Below are 25,334 nucleotides of genomic sequence, written 5' to 3' on the forward strand. Positions count from 1 at the left end.
AACTTCCAGGTCCTTTTCACACTTTCTCACAGCCCCTATTGTATGTACTGAGAGCAATGTCACAATAGAGACTGCAGCCATAGCCACAATGCCTGTCACTGTGCCTGGGACACAGTGAGTGCTCTGTGACCATTTGTGGAATGAATGAGATTTGAAAGGGATCACCTTACTGAAGAATGCTCACCAAGGACCACTTTGCTTTTTGAATCATAATGTGAGCACGGGAAATTATCAAGAAGTGTTTATATTTCACACTGAAGTTAATTCAAAATATAATAATTTATCATCCTGATTCATCTCCCATCTAATCATTTTCCCATCCCTCATTATTTAAAAAAGAAATATTCTATTTTAATCACCAAATATTTTCTCATGTAAAGTTATTTCTTAATGCATAAAGCCCAGAAAAACAATTATACATTTCCATTTAAGGTAAAAAAAAAAGTGAGATTTGACATAAGTGATACAACTGATATTTTTAACAAATATACCTCCTGACTAGGTACCTTAACTATATCAGTTTGGCCTTGATTCCAGTGAGATTGCTATTGCCATCTACAAGGCACCTGTCTTGATCCATTCCCTCCAGCCTCTCCAGGGTTCTGGTTCCCTCAGTCCTATCTTTTGGCTCTGGATCACCATCCCACAGCTCCTTCCTTCAGTTAATAAACGAGCAAGAATCTCTCCAGTCATGAACATATCACACACACACACACACACACACACACACACACACACACACACACTTCCTCAGACTGTGCAAACCCTGCCCTCTCTTTCTGTCTCTTCTTTTTAGTAAAGAAAAGCCCACACTTATTTTTTTCCTAATGGTCTCCAGACCTGTTGTAAATTATTTCTTTCTTATCATTCCCCAAAACAGCTTTTCCTAAGCTCACTTAGGAGGTACACACTACCAACTCCAGTTAGTACTGTCTCTCCTCACCATCCTGATCTTGCTGGATCATTCAATGCTATGCTTAAGTTTGACACTGTGCTTACTTTATCTTGAAACAGTACCACCATTCCTGACTGAGTTATCCAACCTAAGAACTGTTCTTGTTTTAGGTGAATCTTTGTGCCTTTCGGATCAATTCTGTGGATAATTGAAAATGATTCTCAAAGGTGACCTTTAGCTTCCTAATTCAAGAAACACTTCAGGGAAGAACATGCATGGTCCCCAAGTGTGGTCAGAAGCATTGCTCTCCTCTTTTCCATCTCTCTGACCCATCTCTTCACTTGGGATCCTTCATCAGTTCTTCTACTCTCTCTCTCCTCTTCAAAGTTGATATTGACGTTGCCCAGAACTTGAGGTTCAGTCCTCTGCTTTCCTCATTCCATATACTCCTTCTGAGTGATCAAGCAGATGTCACACATCAATTAAAAGACTAAAATATTGACACTATATAAAAGACTAAAATATTGACTACTATATTTCTTGTACAACTCCATTCTAAACGTGTTCTGAACCATAATAGCAAAGTTGAAATTAATTACAAAATCATTCTCAAAAGACTACAACTCAAAAGACCCATGGACTTACACATATACAGCCCCAGATAGCTAGAACAAATTAATTAAGTGGGTTAGATAAAAGTCAATAGCAGGGAGTGGCAGACACCCAGGCAAATGGCCAACACACAGGAAATGCAGCCATTAGATCAGCTCCAGCTACCCTGCCACAAAGGAATAAGAACCCAATGTGACCATAGTTTCTGATTTATTTCAAATACACACTGAAGTTAGTCTAATGGGGAAACTAGAAAGATACCATTTTTTTTAATTTTGCAACTTATCAAAATACAATGTGAGCCAAGATTATAAGTGGCAAACAAAACAAAACAAAAAGTTTCAATTTGGCCCAGGAATTATCCATTTTTAACCTCTTTTTTAAAGTATAAAACTGATTTGAAAAAAAAAACATACACACACACACACTCATATAAAGTAAAGAGACCCTTGTTCTAGATCTAACTCAGTTATTCACTAGTGGGGTGGTGATAAAGATGCCCACTAACTGTCCTGAGTAGAAGTTCACTCCTCTGTAACCACAGAGGATTCTTATGAGGACTAAAATATAATGTGTATGAAAACTCTTAAAAATATTACATTATACCAAAAAAAATTTTAGTTATTATGCTTTAAATTTTTCATGACTTTTTAATAATTATTTATATTTTTAAACTATTGCACATATTTTGTCTTACTTTGAATGTTTATACAGAGGATTGAGACTGCAGAAAATCATATGATACTTGCCATTGGTTTTCTTAGCTTTTTAATTACTTATCCCCAGGGGTTGATGAATTTTTAGGATTATAAAAGAACCTTAAGGGGCTAGGGTTGTGGCTCAGCGATAGAACATTCACTAGCACATATGAGGCACTGGACTTGATCGTCAGCACCAACATAAAAACAAATAAATAAAATAAAGCCACCTTGCCACAAGGGAATAGGAACTCAATGTAGCTTCTGATTTCTTCCAAATACACACTAAAGTCTAGTCTAATGGGAAAGATACCACTTTTAAAAATTTTGCAATTTATTCAAAAAAATTAAATTACAATGTGAGCCAAGATTATGAGTGGCAAAAAAAAAAAAAAATCTGAAGTTCCAAAGTTCCAATTTGGCTAATGGACTATCCACTTTTAACCTCTTTTTTTAGAGGCTAAAACTGATTTGGAAAAAAAAACACACATTCTCTCTCCCTCTCTCATATTTATTTATATGAATTTATTTTTTAAAAAGAACTTTAAACTTAAGAAACTCATTACATTTCAAAAACTGTTCTGATATTTTTGTTCTTTCTTTGCAAGCACCTTACCTAGCAAAAGTAACTTCTCCAAATTCTGTTTAAAGCCAAAGTGCTCTTCACTTAGGGATTTTAGATAAGCTAGAAAATGCTATTGGAATCTGGTAAAAATTACCGGGGTTAAGTCAAGTTACATTTTGTTTCTTGGGTTGTGCTTTGAGTGAATGGATGACATTTACTGGTATAAACTGAAAATTAGCTTTCTCTTTTTAAGAAGAAAAATAGCTATTCATTTTTCAGGCCAAAAAATAAAAAAGAGAGAGAGAGAGAGAGAAGAAGGAGAAGGAGGAGGAGGAGAAGAAGAAGAGGAGGAGGAAAGAAAACTATATCCATGAGTCTCACTTTCTTCAAAGTGTAATTTCTAAATGTACAAACCAAGGATTTTATAGAATGATAAGAAAATGTTCATGATACAGTAAATGTAAAAAGCAAATTGTATGTATGACGTATACATGAGCTTAATGTTTAAAATTTTACATAAAATTTATTTAAAAAGTTTAGAAACCCCACAAAGGAAAAAAGATAGTAAAAGCATCAGAATCTTCAAGTGTTAGTATTACAAATGATTATTTTCTCTTGTGACCACGTATCATTCCAATAACAGAAACTGTGAGAGACATGCACTGTGTGAGATTTATTTTCTTCCTTAAAGTCTTATAAAATTACCTTATATATACAAAAGCAGAATACATAAAGCACAAAAAGCAAAAACTATTAAATAGCTTAATAATGAGCTTTATATTTTCACCAGGCAAGGCCTTTACTTATTTTTTAAAATCTACGTTCATCTAACTTTTTCCAAATGAGCCTGATAATCGTTGTTAATTTTTCACAAATTCTCCCTGCATAACATCCCCACTCCCTAAATTCTATTGGGATTTTGATTCCATACAACATTGAGTTCCAAGATGTATCCATTTCTATTTGGAAATCCTAGAAGCATCCTATAACCTAGTAATTCATATTTTTTGTAGGCAATTTAAAAAAAAGTCAAATGAACTTTAACAGGAATAATTCTGAGTGTTATGAAGAGAACCAGATGAAAAGCTGATCTCATTCTTGTTATCAATGTCCACTTTTATTTCTTAATCATTATTTCATGTCTTGAGTAGATTTGGGTAGCTATAAGAAATTAACATGTAATGAGAGTTGTCCCCATTCCTGAGTGCCAAACCAACTGAAAAGAGGTGCAAGGACCTTGCAAAAGCTAGTGGAGTTTGACAGAAATTATGAAGCATAAGTGAGATTGGACTCATTGTTATGTCAGGAAAAATCAGAGATGGCTGAAAAGTTTAATGGAGAAGATGGAATGATAAATAGAGCAAAATGCCTTGGTGATTGAGGCAGGTGAAAGAAATGATGAAAGGCAGAAAATGCATATTTTTATGGTGTGCTACAGCATGTATGATGCCTACACATCTTACATGTTAATAACCAAAGACTTGTGCAGAACATATATTGTCATCTCCATCTCTTATAATGCAGGCTTGTCTCAAAGAAGTTAAATGTTTTGCCCAGATTTGCTAAGCCAAAGACACAGCTAAAACTCAGATATACTTGGTTCTAGATAGTGTTCTTATAATGTCTCCAAAGCAAAAGAGAGACAAGGGTATGGTCTTGTAGGGGTCTACACTGGAGGCTATCTCAGTCTGTCAGAGATTACATTTTCACATACTAAAAAAATGTAATTAGTAATGAATTTGGACACAGCATCTCCTCAGTTAATTATCATTCATTCAGTGCATATATGGAGAGATATAATATATGGTAAGTATTCACACACATATAATTACCTAATGATCAATGCACTGAACTCATGACTCTCTGGCTTTTCATAAGTCATTTGGCATAAAAAATAGAAACAAATTTTGGCAGGTGCAATTATACGGGCATGATTATTAATGTCACTCTTTATCATCTAAATCCCCACCTTAAATCTTTAGATTTCGTGACTGACAGATATACTAGGTTTATTAGCAAGACACTATGAGCCCAAGTTGGATCCCCAGATCAGCAGATGGACAGTTTTCTCAAATGACACATTGAATCAAAATTCTCAAGGAACATAGTCAAAGTAGAGTGAGAACTATGAGGAAATTGTCAAAGCAATGTTAAAATTCCTCCAAAAGAATATATTTTTTAATATAAAGGAGTAGAGATGATTAGTAGACCTGACACATGTGGCACCATATTATAAAGTTATAATAATTTGATTATTTTGTACTGGCAAAAAAACATAGGTAAGTCAATGTAATACAATATATGTCCAGAATGAGGCACCTGTGTACCAAAGAACTAAATGTATGGTAAAGTCAATACATCAAATAAGGTTCCCTTGCAGACAAGAGAAACCATTCTCTCTAGCTCAGCAAGGAAAGGATTTGTTATCAGATATTACAAAATCTTTAGAAGGGCTGGAGAAGCAGATTTTGGGCTTAGCTTCCAGAAATAACTCCCATCCTTCCATGATTTTATCATTATCATAAAAGCTGCCATGGTCACCACTGGCTTGGGCCACCTCTGCAAAACAGATGTCTTCCACTTAATCTCATTTCAAAAGCAAGGGTTGTGTTGGTACATCTAACTGATAGAAAATATTTTTACTATTAAAAAAATTAAACAAATGAGCTAATTATTTAAACTAAGATATGAAAATAGCTAACTAGCCTTTCTAAATCAGAAACAATATCTATTTTAAAACAAAAAATGTTGCATTAAGAAACAGAGAAAGGGCTAGAGTTGTGTGGCTCAGAGGTAGAGCACTTGCCTCATGTGTGAGGCACTAGGTTCAATTCTTAGCACCACCAACTATTTATAAATAAGTGAATAAAACAAAGGCCCATCAACAACTAAAAAAGAAGAGAAAATGTAAATAAACAAAAAGAATTATTTTATCTTAAAATTAATATGAGCAAGACTCTCAACATGAGGGAAAAAAAGAATATACATTCACAATATTAGAGAAAAAAATAATGTAGATACTGATGAGAATTTTTTTAACTTTAAAGAAAAGGCAACACCAAATTTCTATGTAATTTTTTAAAATATGGTTTAAATAGGCAATTTTCTGAGTCTCAGATAGTTGACAGGGAAATAAAAAACTGAACAAACTAAAACCCTGGAAGAAAATAGAAATGGAATTAGCAAACTATCCCTCACAAAAGGACTCAACTTACACTACTCCACAGTGAGTTCTTCAATGACCTTCAAAAATAGAACAGTTGCAGTCTGGAGCATTGGAGACAACATCTAAAGTGTTCCAGTGCATTCTGTGGAGCTGTCATAGGACTAACATAACAAAAATTTAATGAAGTTAACTCAAAAGATGCACAGGCCAATCTCACTCATGATTATAAATACAAACATCCTGATTTTAAACACAAAAAAGTTTAACCCAGTAACTCATTAAGGGATTAATCCACCAAACAGAATTTATTCCCAAAATGCAAGACTTGCTTAATAGTAAGAAATTCATATCTCATTAACTTCAAGAGAAAAAAATACACAATCATTTTGGTAGATGCTGAAAACTCTTTAATATATTCAGTATTGTTGCATAATTTTTAAAATGAAAAATCTGTTGAATCAGAAGAACTAGATGGCTGCTTCTCAGCCAGATGAAGTCATTACCTCAGATTACTGGACATTATTGTGTTTAATTTTTAAACACTGAAGGGGTCACATAAGGTTAAGAGGAGATACTGTCCTTCCTGTTTTTCAATGTTCAAAAAGATTTTTTAAAGAAATAATTGCTATGTGCTTTTTTTTTTTTGTACCAGGGATTGAACTCAGGCACTCAACCACTGAGTCACATCCCCAGTCCTGTTTTTGTATTTTACTTAGAGTCAGGGTCTCACTGAGTTGATTAGCACCTGGTTTTTGCTGAGGCTGGCTTTGAACTCATGATCCTCCTGTCTCAGCCTCCCGAGCTGCTGGGGTTATAGTTAAATAAATATAGCTGGGCGCGGTGGCACATCCCTGTAATCCCAGCAGCTCGGGAGGCTGAGGCAGGAGCTTCGTGAGTTCAAAGCCAGCCTCAGTAAGGGTGAGGCACTAAGCAACTCAGTGAGACCCTGTCTCTAAATAAAATACAAAATAGGGATGGGGATGTGGCTCAGTGACTGAGTGCCCCTGAGTTCAATCCCTGGTACCAAAATAAGTAAATTTTATATATACATATATATTTTTTTAATTAATAAAACCACAAATTTCTATGCATCAAAAATGTATAATGAAAGGTAAAATGTCGAAGAGAAAATATCTTCAGCTTTTATAACAGCAAAATTTGGCCAATGTAATCAATATATAAAATTTTACACAAGTCACTAATAATAACATGAGCACTTTTATTCCTTTCTACCAACATTTTATTTTTTATTTTTTAAATTTTATTTATTCTAATTTGTTTGACAGCAGAATGCAACTAAATTCATTTTACACAAATAGAGCACAATTTTTTATGTCTCTAGTTGTACACAAAGTAGAGCCACACCATTCATGCATTCATATATGTACTTAGGTTAATGATGTCTGTCTCATTCCATCATCTTACAACTATGCCCCTTCCCATCACCTCCCTCCCCTTTGCCCTATCTAAAGTTAGTCTATTCCTCCCACACCACCCTCTCATCCCATTATGAATAGCATCCTTATATCAGAGAAAAACATTTGGAATTTGTTTTTTTGGGATTAGCTTACTTCACTTAGCAATATATTCTCCAGCTCCATCCATTTACCTGCAAATACCATAATTTTATTCTCTTTTAATGCTGAGTAATATTCCATTGTATATATATATACCACATTTTCTTTATCCATTCATCTACTGAAGGGCATCTAGGTTGGTTCCACTAATTTAGCTATTGTGAATTGTGCTGCTATAAATATTGATAAGGCTGCATCACTGTAGTATGCTGTTTTTAAGTCCTTTGGGTATAAACTGAGGAGTGGAGTAGCTGGATCGAATGGTGGTTCCATTCCCAGTTTTCCATACTGCTTTCCATATTGGCTGCACCAATTTGCAGTCTCACCAGCAATGTATGAGTGTACTTTTCCCCCACATCCTCACCAACACTTATTATTGTTTGTATTCTTAATAGCTGCCATTCTGACTGGAGTGATATTAAATCTTAGAGTGGTTTTGATTTGCATTTCTCTAATAGCTAGAGATATTGAACATTTTTTCATATACTTGTTAATTGATTGTATATCATCTTCTGAGAAGTGTGTGTTCAGTTCCTTGGCCCATTTTATTGATTGGGTTATTTGTTGTTGTGGGTTTTTTGTTTGTTTGTTTGTTTGTTTGGGATTTTGTGTGTGTGTGTGTGTGTTAAGATTTTTGAGTTCTTTATATCCTGAGCACTCTTATTTACATTGCATCATTCAAATTAGAGAATGAAAAAATAAGAGCCTGCAATTTTTATAGTAGGTAAAAAGTGTAAGAAGGCAATTCATCAAAAAAGGCAGCAGTCCAAGATCCACATTAAAAAATAAAAACAAGATCACTAGTAAGAAAAAAAAAATCATGAGATAGATTCTTTCCTATCGAGTTGGCAGAAATATTTGAATTGTATTTTTAAAATATCATTTAATATTGATATTGATATTCAATGATATTTTTTAAATACTAAATAAAATCTAATGTTCAGTTTGGGTAAGGAAACAAACAGGGGGCACTGTTACAAGTGACAGGAATGAGCATCGAGTCAACCTTCTGAAGGGCAATTAGGTAATAAATAGCAGAAGCTTTACAGCACATCAAGAGGTCTCTGGACCAGGTAGGCCTGATCTGTCACTTTATCTGATATTTCCAAGCAGGTCAGGGGCCCCATTCAAGCTCAATTTAGGACCTCAAAGCAATACACATATATGCACCTACATTTTAAATTAGGTTCCATCTGCATAAACTTCAAACATCCAGGTATTGTTTTATCTTCCTTATAGCTATCTGAGATCTTCCAAATGATTGGATCCATTTTATTCTTTTAATTTTAATTTTATTCTGTTTACTATTAGATGAACAAAGTCTGAACAATAATATGCCAGAATTCAGACCTATTCCATCCTGGAAATTTTGCCCCAAGAATAACCTTAGAAACATATTTATAGCCTGAGAGAGAATAACAGCAAAGCAAATAGAAGACGTAAATGGAACTATTCAGTTTATCCTTCCTAGATTGATGGGAAACCCTGTAATGTGTTTAATGTAATCTAAAGATATATAAGCAACAGTTGCAACTTCTAAATGTGCTGTAGTTTTAATTGCTTCTGTGGCTTTATTCTAGCATATTAAAAATTAAAAATCAATGCTGCATATTCCTCTGGATTGCCTGTGTCTGCATTTTGCATTATTTCATAAGAGATGGATGTTCTTTGTAATTGATAGGTGACTTCAAATGCCAAGATGCCAGCTGACAGTCTATAAAGAATTTTATTTTTCTGTTAACAAATGCATTTTCAACACTGCTAATCCCTGTCATCCAACCTAAAAGCACAGAACTGACCCCAGAACATGTTATAATAAACAAGATATACAGAACCCAACATAAAGCAATATTGACTTTAAAATAACAGAGAAAATATTAACGAGGAATTTTCTTTATAAGTTACAGAAACCCAAAATGGCTTAAGAGAAGAAAAGAAGTTATTGGCTCATGAAATTAAAAATAAATCCAAGAGAACCTACCTTCAGGTACAGCTAGGTCCAGGAATCCATCTTTATTTGTATTTCATTCTTGCTGTTTTATGTGTTCACTTCCTTCTCAGACATGTTCTTTCAAGGATTTCTATGCTTTATCCTTCCAGTTCTGCAAACATGACAGTTTACAAAGAGTATAGCATTAGTGAAAGTCCTAGCATGATGAATGCATTCAGAATGATACGGACCACTTGACTATTATTGAAATAACCACTGTAGCAAAGGAGATGTGGAGCTCTGATTGGCTCCCGGATGGTCATGTGCCCATCCCTGGAGTCCAGAAATGAGATCAGCTCTACCCAAACTATATGAACTAAAAGCTGAGGAAAAGTGGCCCTAAGGAAAAAATCAAAGTGCTATTACCAGAAAAGAGGGAAAGGCTATCAGGCAGACAAGAACAGCAGAAGTCTGTTATCTTGATGGAGGGTAGAGGTGTTAATGTTCAAGGCACAGTACGAAAACTCCTTGTAAAAGGATTTAGAATCAAACTTTTATAGTAAATAGTCAACAATGGCTAACAGAAACCTTTTCTAAATCATTCCATCATTCAAATTAGAGAATGAGAAAATAAAAGCCTGCAATTAGCATTCATTGATTGTTCGAAGGTCTTGTAGAGTTCTGTACTCAGTTACCTCATATTCAACAGTGAAAAACTTGGAGTGATAAGGACCCTTTCCAATCTCCTCTGTGCTGGGGAGGCTGATCCTTACAGATCTCACTGACTTTTTCAACTGCTGGCTTCCATTTGCTTTCAGTTGTGGGAGCTCTGGCAGAAGACTGGAGGGAAGGAGGAAGGTGAAGTTGGAGGATCTAAGCTCTAAGCTGCCTCCCTTCAAAGGCTCAGCTCCTGTTGCCATCACAATAGCTAGTCTTACAATTCTGTCTGGTTTCTGCCAAGCATTCTCTCCCCTTGACCTTCAGAAGATCTAGAGGTAGTTAATAGCTTCCTTCTATTGCTTTCGGGGGGTGTTTCTCTGTCTCTTGTTGGTTTTCTTTAACCCTGCTTACACCTTTGCAAATAGTCTCTTTATTAGACTCTCTCTCTGGTGACCCCTAGTTGTGTTTGCTATCTATTTCCTTGGGGGCAAGGGGAATTATCCAATTGATCCAAGGATCAATTTTGTAAAGAGATGAATTTAGCAAGTGCCTGGCTGCATATTGTTATTTCAGAGGCAAAGCAAGGAAAAGGCCTATACCTCAGCCAGTCCCTCACCTATTGATCTACTCACTGATGCCTGAATTCCTTTAAGTGGAGACAAAGCCTTCATTATACTATTGTAGACAGAACATGACAAGTAAATTTCCCTGACTCAAAAGTGTTCCACTATATCAATGACTTACATCAGGTTCTTTATTGAGAAAATCACGGGAGGAAAACAAAACAGCAAGAGATAAATGGAAGGAGACAGAACAAGGAGGCAGGAGTCTGATGAAGATAAAGAAGCTGATAGCAACCTGATGAGGAAAAGATCCAGGAAAAAAAGACTGTGTGCCAAAAGATAGACTTCTTCAACTCATAATCTTGAAGGCTAGCTCTAAAGCAAGCATCCTTTTTCACATCAGTCTACAATGAATGATTTAACTCCCTGTTATAAGCCATTTTGAGTCCACCTCAAAATTTACATATTGAAGTCCTAACCCACAGAACCTCAGAATATGACTGTACTGGAAATGGGACCTAAAGGGTCATATGGATATGACCTGATTCAAAAGGATTGGTGAACCCATAAGAAAAGATGAGGACACATAAACACAGATAGACAACCTGTGAAGACAGAGAAGACAGTCTCCCATAAGCCAAGAGACACCCTCAGAAAAACACAGCCCTGAAGACACCTTTACCTTGGATTTGTAGCCTTCAGAATTGTGAAAATGTTCTGTTGTTTAAGCCACCCAGTCTTTGGTACTTTGTTGTGGCAGCCTTAGAAAATTAGTATACCCATTCCCAAAGTCTCTACGGTTTAAAACTTCCTTTCCTGAAAAAGAAAAAAGAAATGCTTCCTCTCTTCACAACTTAGATCCCCAAGTCAGACCAAGAAACTCAAGTCATTCCATAGTTTGAGTATATACCATCATATCCATCTGTGTGGGAGAAAAAAAAGAAAAAATATATCATCAGTATGTAGTTGGTAGTCATTTCTGGGAATTAACCTATGGCTGAACTACTGCCTCCTATCCTGCCAGATATTAGAACTAAATTTTATTTCTAAGCAAGAACTTGGCATTTTAGAACTTAATATGTCATCCTTTCTCACACAAGAACCATTGGATTAAAAGTCCCTAATAAAATCAACTGATGTAAAAACACTACAAAGCAAAGCAACGACCTCTCGACTGTAGAGATCAGCTCCTTACCCTACTCCTAGGTGTTATCACTCCAACAAAGATTATAGAACCTTCTCCAAGACTGCTGGACTTGTCTGGACTCATACCCTAACCTAGGGCAACCTCCTTAATTTGCTGAATTAGTTACTTAGTTTGCTGTTGGTCACTACCCCATTTGAACAGAGAAAGCCTAAACAGCAGTGGAAAGCAAGGCAAAAAAAGAGCTCCAGACAAGGAGCTCAGAGGAATAAATACTGCCTGGATATCCCCTATTTCTATTGCAATTTTTAAAAAGCAATATAATTCTTTTCTAAAAGTTGTACTTCAGAACCCACTCCCTTAGAATAAATGTAATAGCATCAAGTAGGTTTGGGACTGATTAAAAACTTAAAGAAAATTAAAAATGCCAAAATGGAACACTAAAAATGGAACATCATAGGTGATAGAAACACCATTAATGCTATCATTTTCTTTATACTGTCTCATTTTAGTTTCAAGTTCCAGAGTTTTTCATTTTTACTTGATTTTCTAAGACACTATGTTCTTAACTGTACTTTGTGTGAGTTTTTCCTTCAACTATATAAAAGCAGAACTTTTGTTGTAGCCTTAAATGTGACGTTTATCACATCCAGTGCCCAGGAATTTTTCTACTAAAATATAATTTGATTTTTAAAAATTTAAAAAATAGATAAATGAATTCCCCTCCAACTTGCTTGGCTCCCAGACTCTGTCAGAGCAAATGTGCTTCTTCTCAGAGAGGCTGGCTAACTGGTGCAGAGAGGAAGGGCAGCTTCCAGAGCCAGGCCTTCTGGGTTGGAACCCAGGCTTCATTGTCTTACTTGCTGCAGGTACTTGGGCAAGTGACAGATCCTCACAGAGTTCAAGTTTCTCATCTAGATAATGAAGGTAATGGCAGCACATTCTCCTTAGTCTGTTGAGAGAATTACACAAGTAGGGCACTTTATCTAGTTATCTGTTTAATTTTCTTAGCAAATATTAGCCAAGAATAATAAGTATTAGCAGAGAAATGGCACTCAACTTTCTGTCTCCCCATCTGTCTTCAAGTCAGCGGGGCGCCTACGCCATTCTAACAGCCAATGAACAGATTGGGGTGTTTAAATGAATCAAAGGGTGACCTCTGTGGTTAGCTGGCCAACAGCTACAGCTGTCTTTGGGGACTCTGAGCTGGGCTGTGGTGATGGTGGTAAGGTTTTGTGGCATAAACATTCTTGGTGGGTTTTGCTTTAAAGATGCAAGAGTTGTTTGCTTAACAACTCTTCTTGCTCTACCTGTAAGAGTTAGTAAAATCTTGAAGATATTTCTTATTAGGTGAGTTCCAAAAACTGAATATAGAAAGAAAACAACTAATGTGAAATGTGACAAAGGAGAAGGAATGTGAATGACGCTAACTGCAAAATTTGACACTATTTTCAGGTCTAAAATCAAAAAGTTTTCTTATATTACCTCATAGTGGGAAAAGCTCCTTTAAACCTTTTCATTCTATCAAACTCCGTCCATAACTATAGAGGAAAAGAAAAAAAAAAAAAAAGGTAGTTATCTTTCTCCAAATTGCCGCGTTTGGTGTATTTATTTAGAGTTTCATGTCGGCACTGTTTTCCCTAAAGGCCCCCAGAATTTAATGCCAATAATATCAATCTTTCAAGGATATGGCTACTCTGGCAAGATTTTAGAAGTTCATTTGCTATCCCATTGGTGCATAAAGTTAGTAAAACATGATGTACCTAGAAGCCCACCTGTCTGGTCCAAGGGAGTTAAAAAGTATAAAAATGTCATAATAAATGTTTCCCCCTCTGGAATTAGTGCCCTCCAATTGCCCAGAATTTGAACCCAGAAATTGTTTCATGTCAGCACTGTTTTCCCTAAAGGCCCTCAGAATTTAAGCTTAAAGGGATTTAAAATATCCAGGGAAAAAAATCCTGAATATATGTAAGTGGGTCCTCTTTTGAAGATAACAGTGGAAAGCCCAAAATATCAGGTGCAGCACTGATTAGTCAGATGGCAGCACGCCCCTTGCCAGAGCCCAGTAGTGATTGGTGGGTGAAGATCTCCAGAACTTTGTCCAGAAGATGGGAGGTGAAAGAGGAAACAGTGAGAAGGAGCAAAGACAGAACAGAAGGCCAACAGGAAGAGAGGCACAAACAGCCAGAGAAGTGAAAAGAAAAGCAACCTTTTTAGGGACAGATCCAACAAGTAAGTTGATTAATTGAGAACCCACCACATTTCATTTCCCCACGTTTGTTTTCTTAGAAGCTTCTGTAAGTGGGCACTTCGGAAATCAAGACTTGATCTCACCACATTTCAAATCTTCTTATTCTCCCTGAATGATTTTTATTTTATTTATTTGTCCATTTATTTGTTTGTTTGTTTGTTTATGTGTTCATTTTGTTTGTTTTTGCTAGTTCCTGGTGCCACTTGAACTGTGATTATCTTAATATTTGTATTTTTAGTAAATTTGTTCATGTGTTTATATTTTTACATACAAATTTTAGAAAGTTATAAGGAATTTTATATCAAGAATTAAATGAAAAGGCAGCATTATTTCCATGAACAAAGAGTGTAGATAAAAAAATAAATGAAATAGGAACAAATCATGCATTAAATTTTAGCCAGATCCTGGAGAAGCAGGGAGTAGAATGGTGGAGAAAGAGAAAAAGGGATTACCAAGTATTAGAGGGCTGTTAAAGATATAAGAACAGGACAATAAATTAGTTTTGTTTACTGATAAATCAAAAGAAATTAAAGAGAATCAAAATGGGGGGAAAATATTCTCACCTCATAAGGAATGTTATTTAATGTTATGACCAAGTGCAGCTGAAGTTATTGTTACTTATGCCTCTGAAAACTTATGGAATCTATTCCACACTTTAGAAATCACTGGGACTAGGAGCATGTCACTCTTTATAAAAGGGACAGGCTCTTTATAATTTTTTTCCTTAGACTATCCACCAATGTTATCAGAATTTAGTTAACCTGAGCCACCCTCCAAAAAACAAATCATTTCTGAGAGTACTAAGTAAAGGTTTATGGAGGAAGACCCAAGAGCAAAGCTGGAAAAGGACCAGACACCAGAGAAGTGCTCTGGGCCCCTGGATTACACACCAATCACTGCATCCACCTGTGTTGTCATTATGACAGCCCCAGGGACACATGTGTCTATGGGAGGGAAAGGAAAAATGGCTAGTTCAAACCAAAATGCACAATGTGTAAACACACCAGATTCTTGAAAAATAGTATTAAAAAATGTTTCATTTCTCAGTTCTTGCCAATTATATGAATATTTTGTGCATGTTGAATCAAGTAAAGTACATGATTAAAATTAAATTCACTTATTTTTTAAAAATATTTTAAATCATTCTAGATATATGTGTCATCTATCTAGAATAATTATCTAGAAAATTTATTTAGAAAAAATATCAATCTAGAAAAATTGCTCTAGATATGTGTATTCCCACTATGGGCAAAACAGTGCTAGGTGCTGATACACAAAGAACAGAAAGCTAAAAAGTAGAGTCAAGCCATCTCTCATCTAAGACACTGCTGGGACTTTCCTTGGCCACCTTTTCAGACTTATCAATAGTCTATGTATTTAAAGTCTTCATGACACTAACACTTACTCTTTAAAAAAAATAGTTTTAGTTAGTTATACATGACAATAGGATGCACTATGATACTTCATACATAAATGGAGTATAATTTCTCATTTTTCTGGTTGTACATGATGTAAAATCCCACCAGTCATGTAGTCATAAACATATATAGGATAATAATGTCTGATTCATTCTACTATCCTTCCTGCCCTCATACCTGCTCCCTTCCCTTCATTCCCAGCTACCTAATCTAAAGTAACTCTATTCTTCCCTAGCCCCTCTTCCACCCTTATTGTGTGTTAGCATCTGCATATCCAAGAAAAATTCCACCTTTGGTTTTGGGGGATTGGCTTATTTTGCTTAACATGATGTTCTCTAGCCCCATCCACTTTATTTTGAACCAAATTTAAACTTCAAAAAAGGTGCAAAATATACTCTTGTCTAGCTTCCCTTCAAGTCAATATGTTATATAACCATAATACAATCATCAAAAACAACAAATTAACATCAATAAAATACTAAACTACAAACTACACTCAACTTGTATCAATCCCTGCGCCCCCCAATCTAAGACCCCACCTAGAATTAAGTTGTCATTTCCCTTTAACCTTCAATCTCTGACAGTTCCTCAGTCTTTCCTTGTTCATGATCTTGACACGTTTAAACAGCGTTGAGCTGTTTTGTAGAATGTCCACAATTTAGGTTCCTCTAATGTTTTCTCATCATGGCAACCAGGTTATACTTTTTGGAAAAGAAAAATCACAGGCAGAAATGTCCTTCTCACTGCATCCTATCAAAGGGTTCACAGTGTTGGTATGTCTTGTTATTGGTAAATATTACTTAATGTAACTACTACAAAAATTTTAATTTTATTATAGTTCTGTTGGACAGTGCTTATTGATACCATATACAAGTAAAATAATATGTTCGTGACTTGAAAGAACATGTTCATAACAGAAACGCAGAGGTTTAATTATCAATATTTTCCTAGATTCTTTTGATACATTCCACCTTCTAACACTAATAATACCAAATGTTTACTGAGAACTTACTGTATGTAAGACTCTTTGCTAAACACTTAGGTATTAAATCTTTTAATCCTCAAATGACCTGTTAAGGTAGATGCTTCTATTATTCCTGCTTTGCAGCTGAGGAGTTCAAGGTACAAAGAGGTTGTAAGTTGTGCATGGTAGGTCCTCACTCAGCTTTTTAAGTGACAGGTCCAGAATTAGAACACAGGGAGAGAATTCTAGATCCTGGGGTTATTGCCAATATATATTTTTAAACTTATAGCATCAATTAATTCAAATTCCACATCTCAAGCTTTACCAACTGTAAGCTGTTTTAACTTTTTTCCTGCATGACGTAGAATGGGAGAAGTGGTGGTCATTAAGTCAACTTCCATACACTAGGCTAAATATTCAACAAACATTATTTCATTTAATCTTTACGACAGGTCCATTTTACAGATACCAAAAAAAAAAAAACCCTGAAGCTCAAAAAATAACAAGTGGCAGGGGCTGGGATTCACATATTTGACTCCCTAATTTTCCATTATACATATATTTGGCTCAACTTCATAAGCATTTTTAATGTTCACTAATTTTGAAAAATCAGTACTCTGTTATAGGGATTCTATTTATCAATAGCACTTCAGCATATCATTTTTTTAAATGAAAATCGATCATAATGACCCCAGTATGCCCTTTAAGAGCCAAATGGAAAAAAAATGGTATCACTTTAGTACAAAGTACAAAATTGGTTAGGTTCCAGGTACAGAAGGATGTTCATATAAGGTTAGGCATATAAGGTAACTCTCAGTTTTCCAGAATGTCTGAAGGAGAAAATACAACATTTGGCCTGTTTGAATTAGCTAATTTTCCTTACTAGTAGCACAAATATTTGGTATCCACATCATAGAAAGAAGTATCAAAATGGAAGTGCCTGCAGGTGAATACAGAATTCATTATGTCAACAATACTCACTCCCATGGCTGAATGACAGAATCTTCTTTTATATAAAAGAATAGAGATCACCACTACTTCCTAGAGTTGTGGCTAGATAGAAGTGTGGCTCAAATGGAATGTTCCAATGACTCCTGAAAACGAAGCGTAGAAATGCAGCTGTCTATTTATTATTCAACTGGGCTTCCTAAAAATATAATGAGGCTTTTGAAATATTGAACTGGTTTCCATGTAACTAAATATACCTGCATAAAGTGGAGAGGCTGTCTCATGTTAGTATGTCTTAAAAAGAAAACACATGGCATTTCTAATTGCTTTAAAATCTCAAGATGCCTTCACATCTCAGCATCTTCCACAGTTCCCGAACAGAGCCACTAGAGGGTACTGCTGAATCACACTTAACTCTTCAAACCCACAGCTGTGCAAATGCTTTGTGTTCCTTTCCTAGGAGGGTAATAAAGGAACCAACTCTATACGCATGCTCACAATGCAGTGTGAGGAAAAAGGTGTGTTTTTTGTTGTTGTTGTTGTTGTTGTTTTAATCCCTTTTCTTTTTTAAACGGTTTTTAGCACAGGCCCAGAGAACAAACATAGTGAATTCCTGTATTGCCTAGAGAAGCAAAAAAGTCTCAACAAAAAGAGATGGACAAATTGTTGTAATGAGACCTGTCCCTAGAACTGCTTTCTTAAGGGGGTTTTGGGTTTACATTGAAAGAGATGACTGCTTGAAAAACTGCATATTTTGCTTTTGCTTTCGGGGATGGGGGATGCAGAAGAGCTTTCATGCAGAGATTTGAGAAGGAAACTGAGATGTCTTTGGAGGATTGCAAAATCCCAATGACAGTAAGAAAGCCAGCTGAGAGGGCTATGCATCATCTCATCTTGGTCTCATTCCCATGTCCTCTAACTGCAAACACTGCACAGCTGTCCTGCCAAGACTGCCTGACCAGTAATAGATTTGTGCCCCAGAGAGCAAGATGAGTAACTTAAAATAAAAATATGTGCCCGTGCAAACAGGGAAGAAACAAAACACGTCAGTGCTGGCTGCTGAGAACAAAGCATAACCCAGCATACTCTGTGATTTGTCATGATGACCTGAAGAGAATGAACAGTTAAGATGCAGGCATGCCCCAATTCACAGCCAACTCATATCCTGAAAGTTCATTGGCAGGACCACATTTGAAATTGAGAGAATTACAAAGGATGGTTAGAGTCCAAGGAGCCAGTCAAGGCACACTCCATCCACAGACTGGACCGTAACCCTGGCAGAGGCAACCAGACTGCACTGACCACCTATTATACACCACCCCTCTATTATAAGTAACCCTGTTTTGCTCTCAAAGCAATGCTTAAACGTGAGAATTCTATTTTGCAGGTTGAGATTGGGATCTAGACAGCTCATACTAACTTGCTCAAAGTCCAAAAGCCAATAAATGGCAGAGGAGGGCAATTATGTTCAAAGCCCTTTCACTATGCTTGCTTGTACTTATTGAGTACCTTCAGTGTATCAGGCACTGTTCCAAGTGCATCACATGTGTCATTTCATTTACACCTGTAATAGGTGTAACAGAAAGGTATTTCTACAATACCTATTTTAAAGATGCAGCAATGTAAGCACAGTTTGGTTAAGAAGACTTCCTGGGCTGGGGATGTGGCTCAAGCAGTAGCGCGCTCGCCTGGCATGCGTGCGGCCCGGATTCAATTCTCAGCACCACATACAAACAAAGATGTTGTGTCTGCCGATAATTAAAAAAAAAATAAATATTAAAATTCTCTCTCTCTCTCTCTTCCTCTCTCACTCTCTCTTTAAAAAAAGAAGAAGAAGAAGACTCTTCCTAAGTATCATAGGCAGAAAGTGATGGAAGATGGGTTTATAACCAGGTCATGGCTCTAGAATTGTTGTTCTGAACCAAACACTACCCAGGGTACTCCATGGTCCCTCTATAGATGCTCAGGCATTGACTGAGTTACAGATCCTTGGACCAAAGTCCATAAGTACTAAAAGGGGAAAGGAAAAGGTTTGCTTTCCAGTACTGGGCATAAAATTAGGCAACTCTTGCTTAGAACCTACTGTTTGCCAGATTCCATGTTTAGAGCCATATATGTATGATATCATTTTGTTCTCACCATAGTCCTGGGAGGAAGCAATAATTGTTCTCATGTTTAGATGGAAATACCTGTGCCAGAAAGTTTACATAATCTATTCAAGGACAGAAAATTAATCAACTGCAGAGGGAGGACTAAAATGTAATATCTGTTTAACTTGGAGGGATTTCCATGAAATATTGTTGAATGGGAAAAAAACGCAAATATGTATATTAAGTATACATATGCAAAGAATTACATTACTATGGAAAAAATTAAATATATATCTTAGCTTGTTAATCTAGGTTACAGGGGAAGGTGTGGCAAGGACATAAAAAGTATATATATCACACATTTATACATCTGTGAAAACTATGCATGTAAGTTTACATACAAATGAAAAATTATAAAATTTATATAAAAGTTACAATAAATAAAAATTAATTAGTTGAAATTAGCAGATATTTGATAAAACTTAGTATTTTTTTAAGGGATTGAACTTTGGGAAGCTTTCCCACTGAGCTACACCAGTTGGCATAGGGCATTGAACCCAGGAGAATTTAATGACTGAGCAATATCCCTGGCTCTTTATTTTATTTTATTTTTATTTATTTTGAGACAAGGTCTCACTAAGTTTCTGAGGCTGGCCTTGAACTTGCAATATATCTGCCTTGGCTTTTTGCATTGCTGGGATTACAGATGTGCACCACCACAGCCAGCTCAATATCCATTTCTAATAAACTACTCACCTTCTTAAGGACATCTTTATAGATTTCAAGTTTTGAAAATTATGAAAAAAGCTTCTATAAACATCCATGTGCACATTTTTGTGTGGATATACGTTATCGATTTATTTGAGTAAAAGCCTACTTCTTTATATTTTGAAGAAAAAAAATGCTTGTTAAACTAAATAAGGCACTAATTAGTAGAACTTCAATCTATGAAACAAAATGAGTGTTATATACTTATAGATTAGTGCATTATCTGATGTGCAAGTGGTAAAAATTGGCTCCCAAGCTGTAGGCTCTCTATTCACCTCACTGATTGTTTATTTTGCTGAAAAGAAGCTTTTTAGTTTGAATCCATCCCATTTATTAATTCTTGATTTTAATTCTTGTGTTATAGGAGTCTTATTAAGGAAATAGGAACCTAATCTGATATGATGGAAATTTGTACCTATTTTTTCTTCTATTAGACACAGGGTCTCTGGTTTAATTTCTAGGTCCTTGATCCACTTTGAGTTGAGTTTTGTACATGGTAAGAAATAGGAGTTTAATTTCATTTTGTTGCATATGGATTTCCAGTTTTTCTAGTACCATTTGTTGAAGAGGCCATCTTTTCTCCAATGTATGTTTTTGGCACCTATATCTAATATAAGGTAACTGTAATTATGTGCTTTAGTCTCTGTGTCCTCTATTCTGTACCATTGGTCTACCATTCTATTTTGGTGCCAATATCATGCTGTTTTTGTTACTATTGTTCTGTAGTATAGTTTAAGTTCTGGTATAGTGATGCCACCTGCTTCACTCTTCTTGCTAAGGATTACAAGAACTAAACACCAAAAAAACAATTAACCCAATCAATAAATAGGTCAAGGAACTGAACAGACACTTCTTAGGAGGTGATATACAATCAATCAACCAATATATGAAAAAATGTTCAACATATCTAGCAATTAGAGAAATGCAAATCAAAACTACTCTAAGATTTCATCTCATCCAGTCAGAATGGCAGCTATTAAGAATACAAACAACAATAAGTGTTGGTGAGGATGTGGGGGGAAAAGGCATACTCATGCATTGCTGTGGGACTGCAAATTTGTACAGCCAATATGGAAAGCAGTATGGAGATTCCTTGGAAAATTGGGAATGGAAATGCCATTTGACTCAGCTATGCCTCTCCTCATCTATACCCCAAAGGACTTAAAAACAGCATACTACAGGGACACAGCCACATCAATGTTTATCGCAGAACAATTCACAATAGCTAAACTGTGAAACCAATCTAGATACCCTTCAACAGATGAATGGACAAAGAAAATGTGGTATATACACACAATGGAATATTATTCTGCAATAAAAGAGAATAAAATCATGGCATTTGCAGGTAAATGGATGTAGTTGGAGAAGATAATGCTAAGTGAAGTTAGCCAATCCTAAAAAAATGTTTTTTCTCTTATAAGAGGGCTGATTCATAGTGGAGTTGGGAGGGAGAGCATGAGAAGATTATACAAACTCTAGATAGGCTAAAGGGATGGAAGGGGAAGGGAGGGGGCATGAGGTAGAAATGGGGGAATGAGATGGACATCATTATCATAAGTACATGTATGATGACCCGAATGGTGTGAATATACTTTGAATACAACCAAAGATACGAAAAATTGTGCTCTAGATGTGTAATATGAATTGTAATGCATTCTTATGTCATATGTAACAAATTAGAATAAAAAATTTTAAAAAACAAAAAAAAATGAAGGTTAAAAACTTTTTGAATAAATGTCAGATATAATTTGGTTACCATTATATAGCCATGGTTCTCCAGAGAAATAGAACCAATAATATATGTACACACACACACACACACACACACACACACACACACACACAAAGAGATTTATTGTCTCTTGTGATTATGGAGGTTAAGTCCCAAGATCTGCAATTGGAGACTCAGCAGAGTCAGTGGTGTAGTACCTGTCAAAAAAGCTGGAGGACTAAAAACCTGGGAAAGACTGTCTCAATTCCAGTCTGAAGGCAAGAAAAAATTAATGTTCCAATTTGATGATCCCACCAGGCAAAAGTAATTCCACATTGTTCAGGAGAGAGTTAGTCTTTTTGTACTATTTAGTTTTTCAATGGATTAGATGAGGTTCACCCATATAAAGGAGGGATATCTGCTTTACTCAGCCTGCCAACTCAGATATTAACCTCATTCAGAAACAGCTCACAGCCAGAATCCCACAATTATGTTTGACCAAATTACTGGGCACTATGTAGACCTGTCAAGTTAACACATAAAATTAATATCACAACCTTATAAAAAATAGAAAAAAAATTGTCCTTACAAAAAATTTTGCTTCAGAATTAGCTCCAAATTGTTCCTGTTTTCATAACAACTATCTTTCTTTTGTTCTGAACCCACAGGTTATTTAGAAACTATAGGTGGTTTTTAAGTAGGACCTAGGGCAGCAGCAGGAATCAACAGAAAACTTTCTCCTCCAGTTATGGGGCAGGGACTGTTATCTACAGAAATATATAAGCAAAATAAGGTCTGAAAAGTAAGGAATAAATGGAGAACTAACATTTCAGTGTTATGGGTGATAAAAGTGTGTATATTCATGCATATAGACAAATATATATATATATATGTATTTTATAATACATAGAATATACTATAATACAAGTAATTACAAATATTAAAGTCCAAGCTTGGAGCAAAAAAAAAATTTAAAAATTATAAACAAATTTTAACTGTCCAGAGAGAGGGGAGGAAACATGTTTCCCACAAAAAAAAAAAATAAGATAATATCATACCTCTGTGCTAATGATGATATGCCTTCAAAGTTCTGAAAGAAAATTATTTTCAACTTACATATTTTCAGACTCACAGGGATCAAATTGTTATCTTCTACACACTCTTCCTTAAGAATTTCCTCAGGACTATAACTTAAAGAAACAAAGATCTGACCTGAGTTTCCTCAGAGGTAAAATGAGAGTCAACAGCTAGACTTGGGTCTTGAAACTGCTCAACCCAAAGCACAATGCTCTGACACAATTACTGGAGCCTCCAGGGTAGAGAAAACAGAGTGAAGTGAGTCATCCCCACTCCTGCTACCAGGTTCCAGGACTCCATGAATTTATGACCATGGGTGAGTTTAATTAAATAGCTTTGTTGAAATCTGCAATGCAGGAGCTCTGTTTATGCAAACTAAATCATAGCATCCTTCATCAGAACTGATAAGGCTTTCATAGATGGGCATTAGTTTTTCTCGCCTCAGAGTTGACTTGTAAAAATCCTGAGGAAGACAGCTTGATGCTATGGAAAGAACAATAGACTAGGAATCCTGAAAGCTGACTTGTAATGCTAATTGCATCACCTTGCTCAAGATGGTGAACCTCCTGGGCCTTCATTCCTTTCCTTTTACAAATAGTGAGTAAAGAATATTTTTTGGCTTCAAAACTGCAAAACAGAGTGCTATTCAGAGCAGGAGAAACCCTGCTGAGAGTCTAAGCCCAATGCTGTGAAAATCGAAAACACTCCAGGCTCTCCAGAACTTTTGCTGGCCTGCCTGCAGAATGTTTGCCAGCTTTCATCATTACAAACAAGATAATCATGAAAAAACTGAAGCCAACAAAATATTAAAAATTAAATAGTTCTAATGGCGGATCCACTTGTCCAAACTCATAGATGGTACACCAAGAGTGAACTGCCCATGTAAACTATGGCCCTTGGGATTGGAAGTTCATGGACCATAGCAGAAGGCACGAGGCTGATGCAGGATGTGGATAGTGGGAAAGATTGTGCATGTGTGGGGACCTTGGGGACTCAGTGCTTTCCATTCGATTTTGTTGTGAACCAAAAACTACTCTTAAAAAATAGTTTATTAATAATAATTTCAAGTGCTTGGCACATAGAAAGAATTATAAAATAAATATTTTAAAATGAAGCAGTTTAAACTATGGTGCTGTACTTTTTGGCCAAGTTTTTCTTTGTCAAAGGACATATTTAAAAAAAAAAAAAAAACCCATGGGTCAGTGTTGATTTATAGACCTTACTTAAAGAACGTGGAAAGTTCAAGAGCACATACAGTGATGTAAAATCCATATGGGAACATGGGGGAGGTCATCGAACTGTTTAGTAATCAGATAGCTGGAATGACTCTGCAGAGGTTGCCAGGCCCAGCCTCAGAGTCTGAAACTTGGGCAGATGTGAGCAGACATTCCACGGGAAAGAAGCTCCAAGCTTAATCTCAGGAGGCTGTTCTAAGGTTAATAACTACTCCATCCTATGAATTCCCTCTTGGAATGATGACCTTGTCTTATTCCTGTTCTAAAAAGAAAAGCTTTCATATTTTCCCCATTAAGTATGTTAGCTATGGGGTTTTTTCAATACAACTTTTATCAAGTTAAGAAGTTCCCTTCTATTTCTAACTTATTGAATGGTTTTTTCTTTTTTTATTTTATAATGAAAGAGTGTTGGATTTTGTCTGACACTTTTTAAATGTCCACTGAGATGATCTTTTATCCTATTAATATGGTGCATTACACTGGTTGATTTTTGTATGTTGAACCAAGCTTATACTATTGGAGTAAATCTCACTTGGTCCTAAAATATAATCCTTTTTATATGTCAATGGATTCCTTTTGCAAGTATTTTGTTGAGGATTTTGTATCTAAAGTCTTAAGGGCTATTTATCTGTAGTTTTCTTATGATATCTTTGTCTGATTTTGGTGTTAGGATAATACTGGCCTCATAGAATAAGTTAGAAAGTATTCTTTGGGGATCTATTAAAGCAAGAAACAATGGGCATAAACAGGAACAGAAAGTTCTAAAAAAATGAGACAGAAAAATCAAGATAATTTATGCCTTATTTAAAAAGTAGTTGGCTTCTTCTCAGCAAAACAATCAGTAAGGTGAATAGTCTCAAAATGGCATAGTCTTCAAAATGCCTGCTGCCAGCTACTTTTTATTTTATTTTATTTATTCTAATTTGTTATTTTATTCTAATTTGTTATTTTATTTATTGTAATTTGTTATTAGAAGACTAAGAATAGAGAGCCTTCAGAATGGGAGCAAATTTTTACCACACACACATCAGATAGAGCACTGATCTCTAGGATCTATAAAGA

This window comes from Callospermophilus lateralis, chromosome 9, assembly GCF_048772815.1.
Source record: "Callospermophilus lateralis isolate mCalLat2 chromosome 9, mCalLat2.hap1, whole genome shotgun sequence".
NCBI classification, from domain to species: Eukaryota; Metazoa; Chordata; class Mammalia; order Rodentia; family Sciuridae; genus Callospermophilus; species Callospermophilus lateralis.